Source organism: Schistocerca americana, chromosome 1 (genome assembly GCF_021461395.2).
Source record: "Schistocerca americana isolate TAMUIC-IGC-003095 chromosome 1, iqSchAmer2.1, whole genome shotgun sequence".
Lineage (NCBI taxonomy): Eukaryota > Metazoa > Arthropoda > Insecta > Orthoptera > Acrididae > Schistocerca > Schistocerca americana.
This window is the reverse complement of record NC_060119.1, coordinates 612,131,061-612,144,689: the sequence shown is the minus strand read 5'-3', so window position 1 is coordinate 612,144,689 and position 13,629 is coordinate 612,131,061.

Here is a 13,629-nt window from a genome sequence, read left to right as displayed (position 1 = left end):
TACAACTATTCAGTCTTCTGTAATTTTATGTAGGGACCTGGCATTGCTTAACAATACTTCTATGGTTCTTTTTTTTAAATGCTACACATGTTGCTGACAAATTCGTTGGAGATTTTCTCTTTGGAAATGAGTAGTAGTGCGTAATTATCGGTAAAAATGGAAATGGAGAAAAGGGAAATCAGACACTAAAAACCAGTGCCGATACACATACTACGCCTCTCGCTGAGGGGCACTTTGACAGTTCTAGAAGGCCTGGCGAATGAGTGAATTTTTGTTATTATATCGATACGTGTTGCTCAAAGAAGTAAATGATACGACACGAGATGAGGAGAAACTCCGCAGAATCGGTGACAAAACAAGTATGTGGAAAACAGGGAGAAGGACTGGATGATATGACGTGTGTTAAAATGTCAGGATATAACTTTTACAGTACTACAAGGGACGGGGGGGTAAAAACCGAATTTTTTGGTAATGTCTTATGGGACCAAACTGCTGAGGTCCTCGACCTCTATGCCTACACACTATTAGTCTAGCTTAAACTAACTTACGCTAAGGACAACACACACACCCATGCCCGACGGAGGACTCGAACCTCTGACGGGGAGAGCCGCGCGAACCGTGACAAGACGCCCAAGACCCCGCGGCTACTTCGCGCGGCATAAACCGCAGAAGCAGACAAAGACTGGAATATATCCAGGAATTTTTTGATGACATTGGGTGCAAGTGCTACTGTGAGATGAACGGGTTGGCACAATAGAGGGATTTTGTTATGGGACGCATCAAAGCAGACTGAAGATGTATCTTTACTTGCAGGTTCCTTACATGGAGTTTAGAGTGTTTATTTCAGACGAGTAACCCAAGATGCCCAATCGTTGTAGAAATCTTAAATAGTGAAGGAAATTTCAAAGTTGACGAAACTTAGAAGGTGTCTGCTCCGTTGTCATGTCTTTAGAAATGGTTGTATCAGTTCAAATGAGGACCTGGTTTGTTAGGGACGATAGACGTGAAAGATTTGCAGGAACTACGTACAACTACCGGTGGATGTAGCGTGGAAATGCACAATACAGTGTTGCACGAGAGACAATTGATGACGCTTGACATATCTAATGCCACAGGCACACCACTACCGTACCTTTTACGTCTGCTATTATAATTATAGTCTGTGAGCGTACTTCTCGTATCACTTCTTTGTGTCATACGCCAGTTGTACCTGGGAAGAAAGATTGTCGAAACACCATGAATCAGCTCTAATTTCATGGATTTTCCCGTCGCTAATATTTGAACAGTAAGCTTTCCCTTGATGTACAAGGCCGTACTGTGAGCTATTGGAGTTTGATGAATAGTTCTGTGATGATGTCGGGCCGACTAAACGATCCAGTGATTAAAATGCACTGCTCTTCTTTGAACCTTGTATATCCGCTGTTTTAAAGCAAAGCAGTAAAAATCGCAACAGATGAGCAATATGAAACGGCCGGAAGAGCGTTTTTAAACCACTTTCTCCGCAGATGAAACATATTTCTCTCTTCATCCTCTCCCCCTCCCTCACAGAGTGCAGGAACCGATTTCTTAGCCATGTAACATGATACACAAGATGGAAGGCGCCACACAGAAATGAGAACAGAATTAGTATTAACCTCTCTAAATTAAAAATGGAACAAGCTGAAAGAGTCATGAGCAGGATGGAGTATGACCGTGCACCATAAATAATACGGAAATAAAAAGCAATAGCAGGACAAAACTAAATGTTAGGACTTCGACCGAGCTCTGAAAGAGACATAATAAAAAACGAATACTACCAGAAGAAAATGATGATGATGGATAAAAGTCCCTTATGATTCTCCCTGTGAAACTCAACCTGGCACTTGCTTTTCCTACAGTTTCTTTTATGTAGTCATTCCACTCCAGATGTTTAAACCTATGTATCCCGTGTTTCCCAGTTATTCATCATTTATTATATAATGAAAGGGTATTGGATTCTTGCGCCTAATTATTCACAGTACTCACATCACATTGAGGTTTATCTGCCAGTCCATGCACCAATCTTCAACTCTCAGTAAGTCTTCATGCATTTCCCTATAGTCTCCTAGTGTTCCAACATTCGCATACACAATGGCGTCTACTGCGACATAGCCTTTTGGAGTTTCCAACATTATCTACCAGACTATTAATGTAAAAATAAATTGCAAACAGTAAAGACCCTATCAAACTCCCGTACTGGAAGATATTACCTTTTTTTATGTGCTAACTTCGTCACGTTGGAAAACACATGCTGGGTACTTGCGCTAGGAGATTCTGAAAGTAGTAAAATAGCCGGTCTGACAATAAGTTCTTATTTTGTTCACTAAGCGACATTACGGAAATGGATGAAATGCATTCCGAAAACCAGTGAACACAGCATAAACCTGGTCACCGTCTGCAGTGCTCTGGATGTGACAGGAGGACAACACGAGCTGAGTTTTTCGAGGTCTGCGTTTCTGGAATCCATGGATACAATAGATTTTCGTTCTCCATAAAGCTTGTGATGCGGTTATCATAATTCAGTAACTTGAAGAATTAACTATGTGAAAGCAACGTGCACTGCGGTTGTCGCACATTGTGATTGCTCCCGAAAAGTAATTAGTCCAGGAATCGGTAGCAATACGTGTAGCGTTTATATATTAAAAAAAATGTGTGAAACTGGTTCAGGAACCCACTTGCAATTGTTAATAAGATGTAAGCCCAAGATTTCGAGCTACAAACAAATCGGCACTTGAGCAGTCACTGGAAATCAGGTGTCCTAGAGCAGAATATGTGGATTCGAGTCGTATTTTAAGGAATGTAAAAGGATTTTCACGTATTGATACCTAACAAAGGATAAAACAGTGAATTACTAGTAACAGACCAATTAGTTGAAAAGTTTCCTTGAATTATTCATCTGTGCTAAGCTCTTCATCTCGGAGTAGCATTTGTAGGCAACGTCCTCACGTATTTGCTTCATATATTCTAGACGGTCTTTTCTCTTACTATTTTTGGTCTCTAGAGTTCCTTATACTACTAAGAAAGTAATTCTTTGATGCTTTAGCACTTGGTCTGTCATTCTGTTCCCTCTTCTTACCAATTTTTTTACATGTTCCGCATGTCGTCGAGTCTGCGGAGCAACTCTTCATTTCTTATCTTATCAGTATAACTAATTTTCAGCATCCTTCAAGAGTATCACATCCCAAACGCTTCAAGTCTCATTTCTTCCAGTTTTTCCACAGTCCACGATTCACTTCAATACTAAGTTGTTTTTCAAACGTATATTCTAAGAAATTTATTTCTCAAATTAAGGCCAAAGTTTGATGTTTCTAGATTTTTATATCCTCGGCGCGTCGTCCGTCATTTTATTTTGTTTCCGCGGTAGCCGAATTCCTTAACTTCGTTTACTTCGCGGCCATCGATTTTGACGTTAAGTTCATCCCTAATCTTATTTCTGCTGCTCCTCATTTCTTTCACTTTTATTCAGTTTACTCCCAATCCACATTCTGTACTTGTTAGACTCTTCATTTCATTGTAAAGGTCCCTTAATCTTTCTTCCCTTTTATAGAGGATAGCAATCTAATTAGCGAGTCTTACTTTTGATATCTTTTCACCTTAAAATTTAATCCCTCACCTGAACCTTTGTTTTATTGCCGTCATTGCTTATTCGCAGTACAGGCTGAACACTAGCATAAGCACTTCGAACTTAGTCTGCCTTTCTAATTTCCCCCTCTCGCTACTTGTACTTACTGAATATCATCTATCTTTCCCTACAGTTGCAAATACTTTCCCGAGTATTTCGAATATCTTGCGCCATTTCGCATTGGAAACTCTTTCTCGAGACCAACGGATACAAATCAAGCATAACTTAAGCCCAGTCTCTCGGATGCCTTTACCTTCTCCGATGCCAACTGACCGTCGCCTAACAAATGGCTCTGAGCACTATGGGACTTAACATCTGTGGTCATCAGTCCCCTAGAACTTAGAACTATTTAAACCTAACTAACCTAAGGACATCACACACATCCATGCCCGAGGCAGGATTCGAACCTGCGACCGTAGCAGTCGCGCGGTTCCGAACTGAGCGCCTGAACCGCTAGACCACCGCGGCCGGCGTCGCCTAACAGATAATTTCCTTTTCCATTCCTCAGTCTTTATGTTACGATCACCGTATATTGCTCAGTGAGACGCAGCGAGCGCAGACTTTATACATTTCTAACAAAGATGTCTCTATAGCTAGTTCATGGTCGAATGGTTGATGTAAATATTTGACTTCCGTAAATCTTCGATGATATCCAAATGAGAATGAGATTGCTTATTTCACAACCGGCCGGGTTTCAATAATTAATAAATTACATATGGTAACAGAAAAAATTTGTAAACATTCAAACTGAAAGAGAGTAGGCAAGAACAACATCTCGTCGGCTTTGAAATTATTCGACTCTGAGCAGTAGTTCTGCAAAAAAGGACAAGGAAATCGGATGTGATCTTTTTCACAGAGCATAGAATTCACCAAAAACGATAAACTAGGATACGAAAAGGCCATTTTTGGACACGATATAACTGTTTTTACGCACACTATCGACCTCAAGCCTCATCAGATATTTATTTCACGTGGCGCTTAGTTTGTAAAACCGTAGTGCAAGAAGTTTGAGAGACGAATAGAGGAAAGAGTGTTCATTCAATTTACATTCTTTCACTGAGGCGATAGAAAGACTCGTTAGTTTAGAATATATGAACTCAGAATGCTGTGTCAACAGGTCAAAAGTCCGCTGTCGTGCCAACACTGAACCGTTCGATACAGCGGTGCCTTGAAATAAGCTGCTATCTGCACTGCTAAACAAATACAGAGTCACGGAATACTTTGGGGGGAGCTTATCGACGCCGCTCGCAAGCAGGTGAAAGCCAATATTACGCTCGCGAGAAATCAGTCTACTCGGCGGAAAGAAGACTTTAAAAAATATATGTGTCCACCAAAAGTGGAACGACCGATGCTTAAAGCTTCTGTAATTGTAGACGCTGAGGGTCTCAGGACATAAAGACAGTTTTCGTGTGTTGTCTCCTGCAAAATAAGTGCTATACAGTGAGTGTTGAGCTAGAACGTTTTCTTCCCTGAAGAATTTTATTTTACGCACATCAAAACAAAGTTTTGCGTCACCCCGGTTCCCAGAACTCCTGAAGATAGACGTTGACTATGGATGTTGTACCACAGACACAGTCCCTTTGACTATTCAGAAATGTCATTACGCCCGATTAAAGATGTAAACAACCATGCATGAGTAGCACCTATTAGACGGAGGGGATCCGACAGCCGACAAGTTCCAGTCATTCCAACAGGAAGGAGGTACACGGCTAGTGTTGTCTGTAGTTCAACCATTCCTAGACGGTCAATACCGCGGTTCGATCGCGTCCGTATTGTTACTTTGTGTCAGGAAGGGCTCACAACAAGGGAAGTGTCCAGGCGTCTCGGAGTGAACCAACTCAATGTTGTTCGGACATGGAGCAGATACAGAGAGACAGGAACTGTCGATGACATGTCTCGCTCAGGCCAAGGGCTACTACTGCACTGCAATACCACTACATACGGATTATGGCTCTGAGGATCCCTGACAGCAACGCCATCATCTTGAATAACGCTTTTCGTGCAGCCACAGAACGTCGTGTTACGACTCAAACTGTGCGCAGTAAGCTGCGTGATACGAAACTTCACTCCCGACATCCATGGCGAGGTACGTTTTGCAACCACGACACCATGCAGTGCGGTACAGATGGGCCCAGCAACATGTCGAATGGACCGCTCAGGATTGCCATCACGTTCTCTTCACCGATGAGTGTCGCATACGCCTTTAATCAGACAATCGTCGGAGAGGTGTTTGGAGGCACCACGGTCAAGTTGAACGCCTTAGACACACTGTCCAACGAGTGCAATAAGGTGGAGTTCCCTGCTGTTTTCAGGTGACATTATGTGGGGACGACGTACGCCGCTGGTGGTCATGGAAGGCACCGTAAAGGCTGTACGATATGTGAGTGCCATCCTCCGACCGATAGTGCAACCGTATCGGCAGCATATTGCGGAGGCATTCGTCTTCATGGACGACAATTCGCGCACATTTTGTGAATGACTTCCTCTAGGGTAGCGACATATTTCAACTAGAGTGGCCAGCATGTTCTTCCAGACATGAACCCTATCGGTGCCTGCGTAGATTGAAAACAGCTGTTTATGTACGACGTGATACACTTACCACTCTGAGGTATCTACGCCGAATCGCCGTTCAGGAGTGGGACAATCTGGACCAACAGTGCCTTGATGAATTTGTGGATAGTATGCCACGATGACTACAGGCATGAATCAAAGCAAGAAGACATGGTACTGGGTATTGGAGGTACCGGTGTGTACAGCAATCTGGATCACCACCTCTGAAGGTCTCACTTTATGGTGAGACAACGTGCAATGTGTGGTTTCCATGAGCAATAAAAAGGGAGGAAATGATGTTTATGTTGATCTCTACTCCAATTTTCTCTACAGGTTCCGGAACTCTCGGAACCGAATTGATGCAAACCTATTTTTTATGTGTATATTTCATTCGCTAGAGGTGCTCAGAAGAATTGGAGATTACATATGTCCCTAGGGACCGAATGTTGATAGTTGACTATAAGGAACTAGTCCTACACTCTGAAATATCGATGCTTCACAAATGCATGCAGTTTCACGGTACCGTACATTCAGTTACTTTTTAAGTCGAATGTTTTGAAGATCACATGGATGTTACGGAGGGTGAAACAAGAAACTGAAACAGGGTTACTTTTTACAGAGTTTCGTACTAAAAATTTTACAGTGGAGTGTATAGTTTTCATTATAACTGAAACTTGTACAACTGTTAACAGTGCTTCATGCTTTTTGCCCTAAAATATTGTGTATGATGACTCCTGGTACCACATACGGGGGAGAATGTTGTACCTCGGAACACTTCTCGAACTTACACCTCTTGCCAGTTTTGTAATAGAAGTTTAATACATTTTGTTATTCCATTTTAAAGTGATAGCATTCACTTTATGAGGGCTACAGTCTTTTTCTGAAATTACAAAAGTTACCCCAGAAAATTAAGTCTTTTTCAAATTTGAAAAATTGTTCCAAGGCTCTACATAGCCACGTACGTAGAAACAAAGACTTTCTAACTACATTTAAAAGTTTTGTAATAGAAAAAAGTCTTCATTACTGTATTTAACAGTGTGTTACATTATTGTTCTACTACACACGAATAATCAGCAAGTTAAATCAAATTACGAAAAATATTATAGTAAATCGGTTACAATTTAAAAACATTTAGAAACAGAACCTAGTCGTAGCGACCACTAATTTCCATTTTCTAGACAGGGAAAATCTCAAGATATTAAAGAAAGAGTCCATTTGCAAATATTACGTGTTATCCTATAACGACTTACCATTTCCAGACACAAGACGATGCACGACTGACGAAGTACGCATTAAACGTCCATAGGTTAGGTAACTAGTTTTAAAAATTTCAGAATTTTACTTGCCGTAAAACTCTTTAATTTAAGAGTTAACAAAATCCTCAAAATAGCTTCAATATGTTGTATGGTATTTAAATATGCAGAATTCGTAATATTTACAACGCTGTTCAAAACAAAACCTCACGTCTCACAACGACACAAACTGTAGAATGTGGCGGATACTGCTTATGGCGAATGGTCAATGAGATAGTAAAGAGCAAAATACGAGAGTTGGAACTTAAATAGTGGCAACTATTTATTCACAAACGATACAAAAGAGTTACATCTTTGCTCCTGTTAGTGTCCTTCAGAGTAGTCACAAGCGTTGTGTAGAATCCGTTGCCAGCGATATGGAAGGAGTAGTATACCGTTAGCAGAGCCTGTTCTGTTGATGGTGCGAATGGAGCGGTCTTAGAAATTCCAAGAGAAATATGGCTAAGCTATAGGCAAGGACGGATAATGTACAACATGTACAAGAACTAAGAAGTAACAATAAGAGTGGAACACAAAGAGTTAATTGCTCTGGTTAAGATGGGTATAGGACAGGGATGTAACCAACAACTAAATGCTCAGGTTAAGACGGGTGTAGGACAGGGATGTAGTCTTTCGCCCTACTGTTCAATCTGTATATCGAAGAAGCAGTGACATAAATAAAAGAAATGTTGAAGAGTGGAATTAAAATTTAAGGTGAAAGGAGATCGATGATAAGATTCACTGATGACATTGCTATTCCAAATGAAAATGAAAATGCATTACAGGATGTGTTGAATGAAATGAAGAGTCTAATGAGTACAGAAAATGAACTGAAAGTAAATCGAAGAAAGACGAAAGTAATGAGAAGTAGCAGAAATGAGAACAGCGAGAAATTTAACATCCGGATTTTTGATCACGAAGTAGATGATGTTAAGAAATTCTGCTACCTCGGCAGCAGACGGACGAAGCAAGGAGGTATTGAAACGCAGACTAGCACTCGCAAAAAGGTCATGCCTAGCCAAGGGAAGTCTACTGGTGTCAAACGTAGGCCTCACTTTGAGTAAGAAATTTCTGAGAACGTACGTTTGGAGCACAGCATTGTATGGAAGTCGGGAAACCTGAACGGAAGAGAAGCGAAGCATGTGAGACATGGTGCTACAGAATAACGTTGAAAATTATGTGGAGTGGTAAGGTAAGGAATGGGGATGTTCTACTTAGAATCGTTGACGAAAGAAGTATATGGAAAACACTGACAAGGAGTAGGGACAGGATGGTAGGAGATCAGTTAAGACATCAGGGAATAATTTCTGTGTTACTATAGGAAGGTGAAGAGGGTAGAAACTGTAGAGGAAGACAGAGACTGGAGTGCATTCAGCAAATAATTGAGAACGTATGTTGCAAGTGCTACTCTCAGAAGACTGATGACTCAAAAGGATTCAACTGTAAAGAAGAACCGGCATTTGCAGCTGACTGCCAAACGATTCTGCTGCTACCGACACTCTCTCGTACTGTCGTGAACCCAACTTACAACTGTCATTTCAGTCCTATGACATTGGGTTTTGTGATCGGAGTATCGTTACTGCACCAAAGTATGCGTTAGCCGCTATTTCTGAAAACTGATTTTTTTATGTAATTTTATTTATTTGTTTACTTGATGGTCCATATTAGCGTCACACTGGGGTCTTCAGGTATTCTCTTTCGCCGGACGCCTTTCTTTTAACAGTTTCATGTCCTACTTTCCCACGTGACAATTTTAGATAATATATAAATAGTATTATCATAAAAATCGTTTTTATTCTATCTCACTTTTATTTATACACTGCCATTCCAGCGTTATACTGTTTAAACGTACTATAACCGTATGTTTCGTCTTAGTCGACATACGCAACATTTATTATCTCAGTGTCTAAATATATTATTGATCAGATTGTCGTTGTAAACCGCCTTCCTGATCGATATTTCAGAACGGCAGTTTACTGAGTACAAGAACAGATACTTGCTGCCCACCTTCAGAGGAGGCTAGAATAGTTTGATCGTCAGCTAAGGCGAGAGTGTTACCTGAAGTACGGTATCGTAGATTGGTACTTTCTAATACTTAGCTTTTCCGTTTCTCCGTTACGACGTATAAATAGAAACTCGACAGAATATGTGATGGGGAACATCCGTTTCTTACAACTTTGTTAACATTTTAGGGCTTCCAGAACATATTTCCGTCGAAAGTTACTAAAACGGCATTTTTCGTAACCAGTTCTTGGATCTTGAAGAAAAACATTTGCAGTACAAACCGCAGTTTGCGACAGTTTACTTAATGGAAACTCTGCCATCATGTTAAAAGATGCATAATCTATAGTGGACATCGCGTTGATGTTAAATCGTTTGGTGTAAACTAAAGACTACGTCGATTCACCTTGGAGAATAATTTAAAGCTTGGCGTTAGTCTCGTGGTTATTATTTTCGTATAGATCTTGTACCCGGAATGTGATAAACCAACGTCACTGTTATTTTGAGAGCAGGAGAAACATTCCACTACCTTGGAATGCATTCTGCCTTCAAATCATAGTTACCAAATGAGGGAAAAGAAGACGTTTATTTATCAGGAGCTCTAGACTGATGCTCTCTGCGCCACTGCTCTTCCTGTACTATACTTTATTCAGAACAACAGCTACTTTTTTTCGGTAGTAATGATGATGTGTGTGTTTCCTTCTTCAATTCATGTTGAGTTTTTTAGATTTATATCCTACGACAGATATTTGTTAGTGGTTTACCCAACAGTGGTTGTACTAACACTTGGTCTCTCATATTCCATTCTTCCCTGTTCAAGTATTTCTGGATTTTATATTTCTGATAACCGTACTACAAAGTTTGAAGGTTCAGTATTGATCAGTCTGGTAATATATTGCAAAGGTGTCTTGATTTTTCTTTACTCTTAGTCTTGCTTCCATTGTCAACCACAGTTTCAGAACTGCCTCTCTGGTGCCTTTACCTTACCTAAAGCCAAACTGATCGTCATCTAACACACCTTCAGTTTTCTTTTCTATTCTTCAGTATATTATTCTTGGATGCATGAGCTGTTGAGCTGACTGTGCAATAATTCTCGCACTTGGCGGCGCTTCCAATCTTCGGAATTATATGGATAATGTTACTCCTAAAGTCAGATGCTGTATCGTCAGTCTCATACATTATACACACCAATGTGCATAGTCGTTTTATTGCCACTTCCCCGAATGATTTTAGAAATTCTCATGGAATGTTATCTATACTTGCTGTCATATTTGATTTTAAGTCTTCTAAATCTCTTCCAAATTCCGATTCCAATACCGGATCCCCTACTTCTTCTATACCGACTATTGCTTCTTCTTCTGTCACTTCATCGGACATGCCTTCCCCCTGAGGCCTTGAATGAACTCTTTCCATGTATCCGCCATACTTTCCTAGAATTCTCCCAATAGACCAGAGTCGACCATTAGTCTTCCCTTGCATTTCATATTACTTTGAAACGTTACGTCCAGATATTTAAACGACGTGACTGTGTCAAGCAGCACACTGCTAGTAATGATCCGAATATTACTGGTTTGTTTTTCCTGCTCATTCGCATTAGCCTACATTTTTCTACATTTAGAGTTGCCTGGCATCATCAACTAGAAATTTTGCCTATCTCATCTTGTATCATCCTACGGTATGCGTGTTGGTGATCAATATTGTCGGAGAACCTTATTGGGTGCAATTTCACCTGTGCTGGAAATTACACCAGAGCGCTAACAAGTTGCAGCAGACGTGGAAAATTTAGTATGAAGCACCAAGGTCTGATCCGTTATGCCTCAATTTATAAAGGAATTTCCTTTTTGGAGGTTGTGACATAGGCTACTGCACTTTTATTCGTGGTTCTTTTCTTCGCGACAATACCAGGATAATAAGACGCAGAAAACGTGAGGATATTCCTGGCGATACATTATACATGCAGGAATTCAAATGAGGTAGAGCCGATAAGAATACCGCGCTAGCCTTCTTCCAAGTCAGCCATTCTCACTCTTGCTTTCTGCTGGAAAAAGGAAGAGGAGATCATAAATCATCCGAGGCGCGATCCGTCTCACCTCGTTTTGCTCAAATCAAATAACCGTCCCGTGCTCGTAACCAATACCGAGTAGCAATTTGTCTTTGTTATAGAAGCATCAGTCGGAGCTCCTTCCTCCTTACACTGCCTAATATTGTCAAGACTTGTTGTCGCTTAATATTGACAAAATTTCTTCTGGGACATTCGTCTTAACTTTCACTATATCTAAAAAAAACTGCCACTAACGCAGTTGGTAACTGTACCGTCGAACTGTAGAATGTGTTTGTCGTGTCGCGAGCCGATGTTATGAATCCTTCTTCCTTATCTAAGTGAGCGTAGTTGCGGGTTGGATATCAAAATGGGGGAGCGTTGCCACATAGGATTTCAATTACGCCAGTTTAATATCCGATAGCAAAGAATATTTTTCAAATAACCATTTTTGCCCGATTTTCAATGGGGAGAATAGCTGTGCTAAATGCGTGAGTGGCAAAAAAATTTATTGAACTTCCTTCGCAATTTCACTGTAGCTGCCTATAACATCCAGCCTATAATTCAATTACTTTCTGTGAACTTGCAAAGCGGTGACACTTGCTTATTCTTTTCCCGCAGTTAACACACGTCCTACATAGCAAATTATTGGTGTCTGTTGAGCGGATGCATCCTTCTGCAACAACTATTTTCAAGTAAACTTGCACTGGAGTATGTACTGAAAGTGTCGGGAACTGTTATAGGTAGTCTTAAGAAAGCATACAGTGTTCATACTACAAGAAGAAAGACCTGTATAAAAAGATCCTTCAGTCTGAAAGTGTCCTGCCCGCCGATCAGATGCATAGCTGTTGAGGTGGAACAGTCGTCAACGGGCAGCCTCTGGGGATGCTGCCGCAACTCACTTGCATAAGGCTTACCTAGGCAGGCGGGTCTCTGTCTAGGTGGACTTTTGTTTCCCTAGCTACTCGTTGGACCTAAATGAAACCCTCGAAACTATCTCCTTATCCTCCTCCCAGTGGAGAGGGTGAGACGCTGGTAGGTGGTAAGACCCACGCAAATACGAGAGATGGTGTAGCCAGTCCACCAGACGCAGGGATTGCACATAGTTCTTCAGTATATGGTAACAGAGCGCAGTCTGCTGGCAATAATGTGTTTTGATTTTGACGGGGTAAGAGGGCAGCTTCGAGATGGTTTCGCCTTTTTTTTTTTTCAAAAAGATTTAGAAGGCATCCCAGGTACACTGAAATCAGTCTTTTGCTTAACAGATCACAGTTGGTTGGAACTAATAGTTCCCAACAAGTAACCAACCTCCAGAAAGCTAAGTGCCTTGGGTAATACACAGTAGAAACGGAGCACCGCAACACGAAATATAGCAAAGGTGTTGTGTCATGTAGAGATCTGGTTAACATTCTCGAGGAGAAATTGAGAGATGAGTGGGCTCAGTAATACAATGAACTGAAAAGGATTGATGGGGATCTCAAAATCTGGCTTCTTCTTCCTTACCTTCATCAGCACGCAACTCCCAGAGTACATCAAGACAGACTTCCTTCGCCTAAGTGTATCACCATATGTCCCCAATCCAATGCACTGTTTTAAATGCTAGCGCTTTGGGTACACGACCTTAGGTCGTAATGGTGAAGCCATTCGTGGCAAATGAGTTACCCACGTTCATTACATCTTATGATTCAGCCCTTAAAAGGCCTATTTCGACAGCCAACGCTTCTGTGCAAATGGAGGTTGCTAGTGTCGGCACTAGTACCTGCGGTTGTCAGTTCACATGTCAAGCTGCTGTTGTTTCAGATCCCATAGCTCTCCAGACAACCTCAGATAAAGCAACAGTTGTCACCATTGAAGACCTCACAGTACCTTCAAAGGCAGAGCCTGTTAAAAAAATCCGCCACTGGCTCCACTGCTGCTGTGGTAGCTCCTACAAAACCCTCTCAGGCAAAAAAAAAAAAAAAAAAAAAAGCCCTGCTGTTTCTACTTCAAAGCCAATAGACTGCAAAGTCTGCCCAGGCCAACCATCTCGTCGCAAGGCTGAATCTCTACTTATTGCTGGCTCCCCACCTTGGCAGAAAGTCAAGGTGAAAGTAAAATCTAGGCTCTCA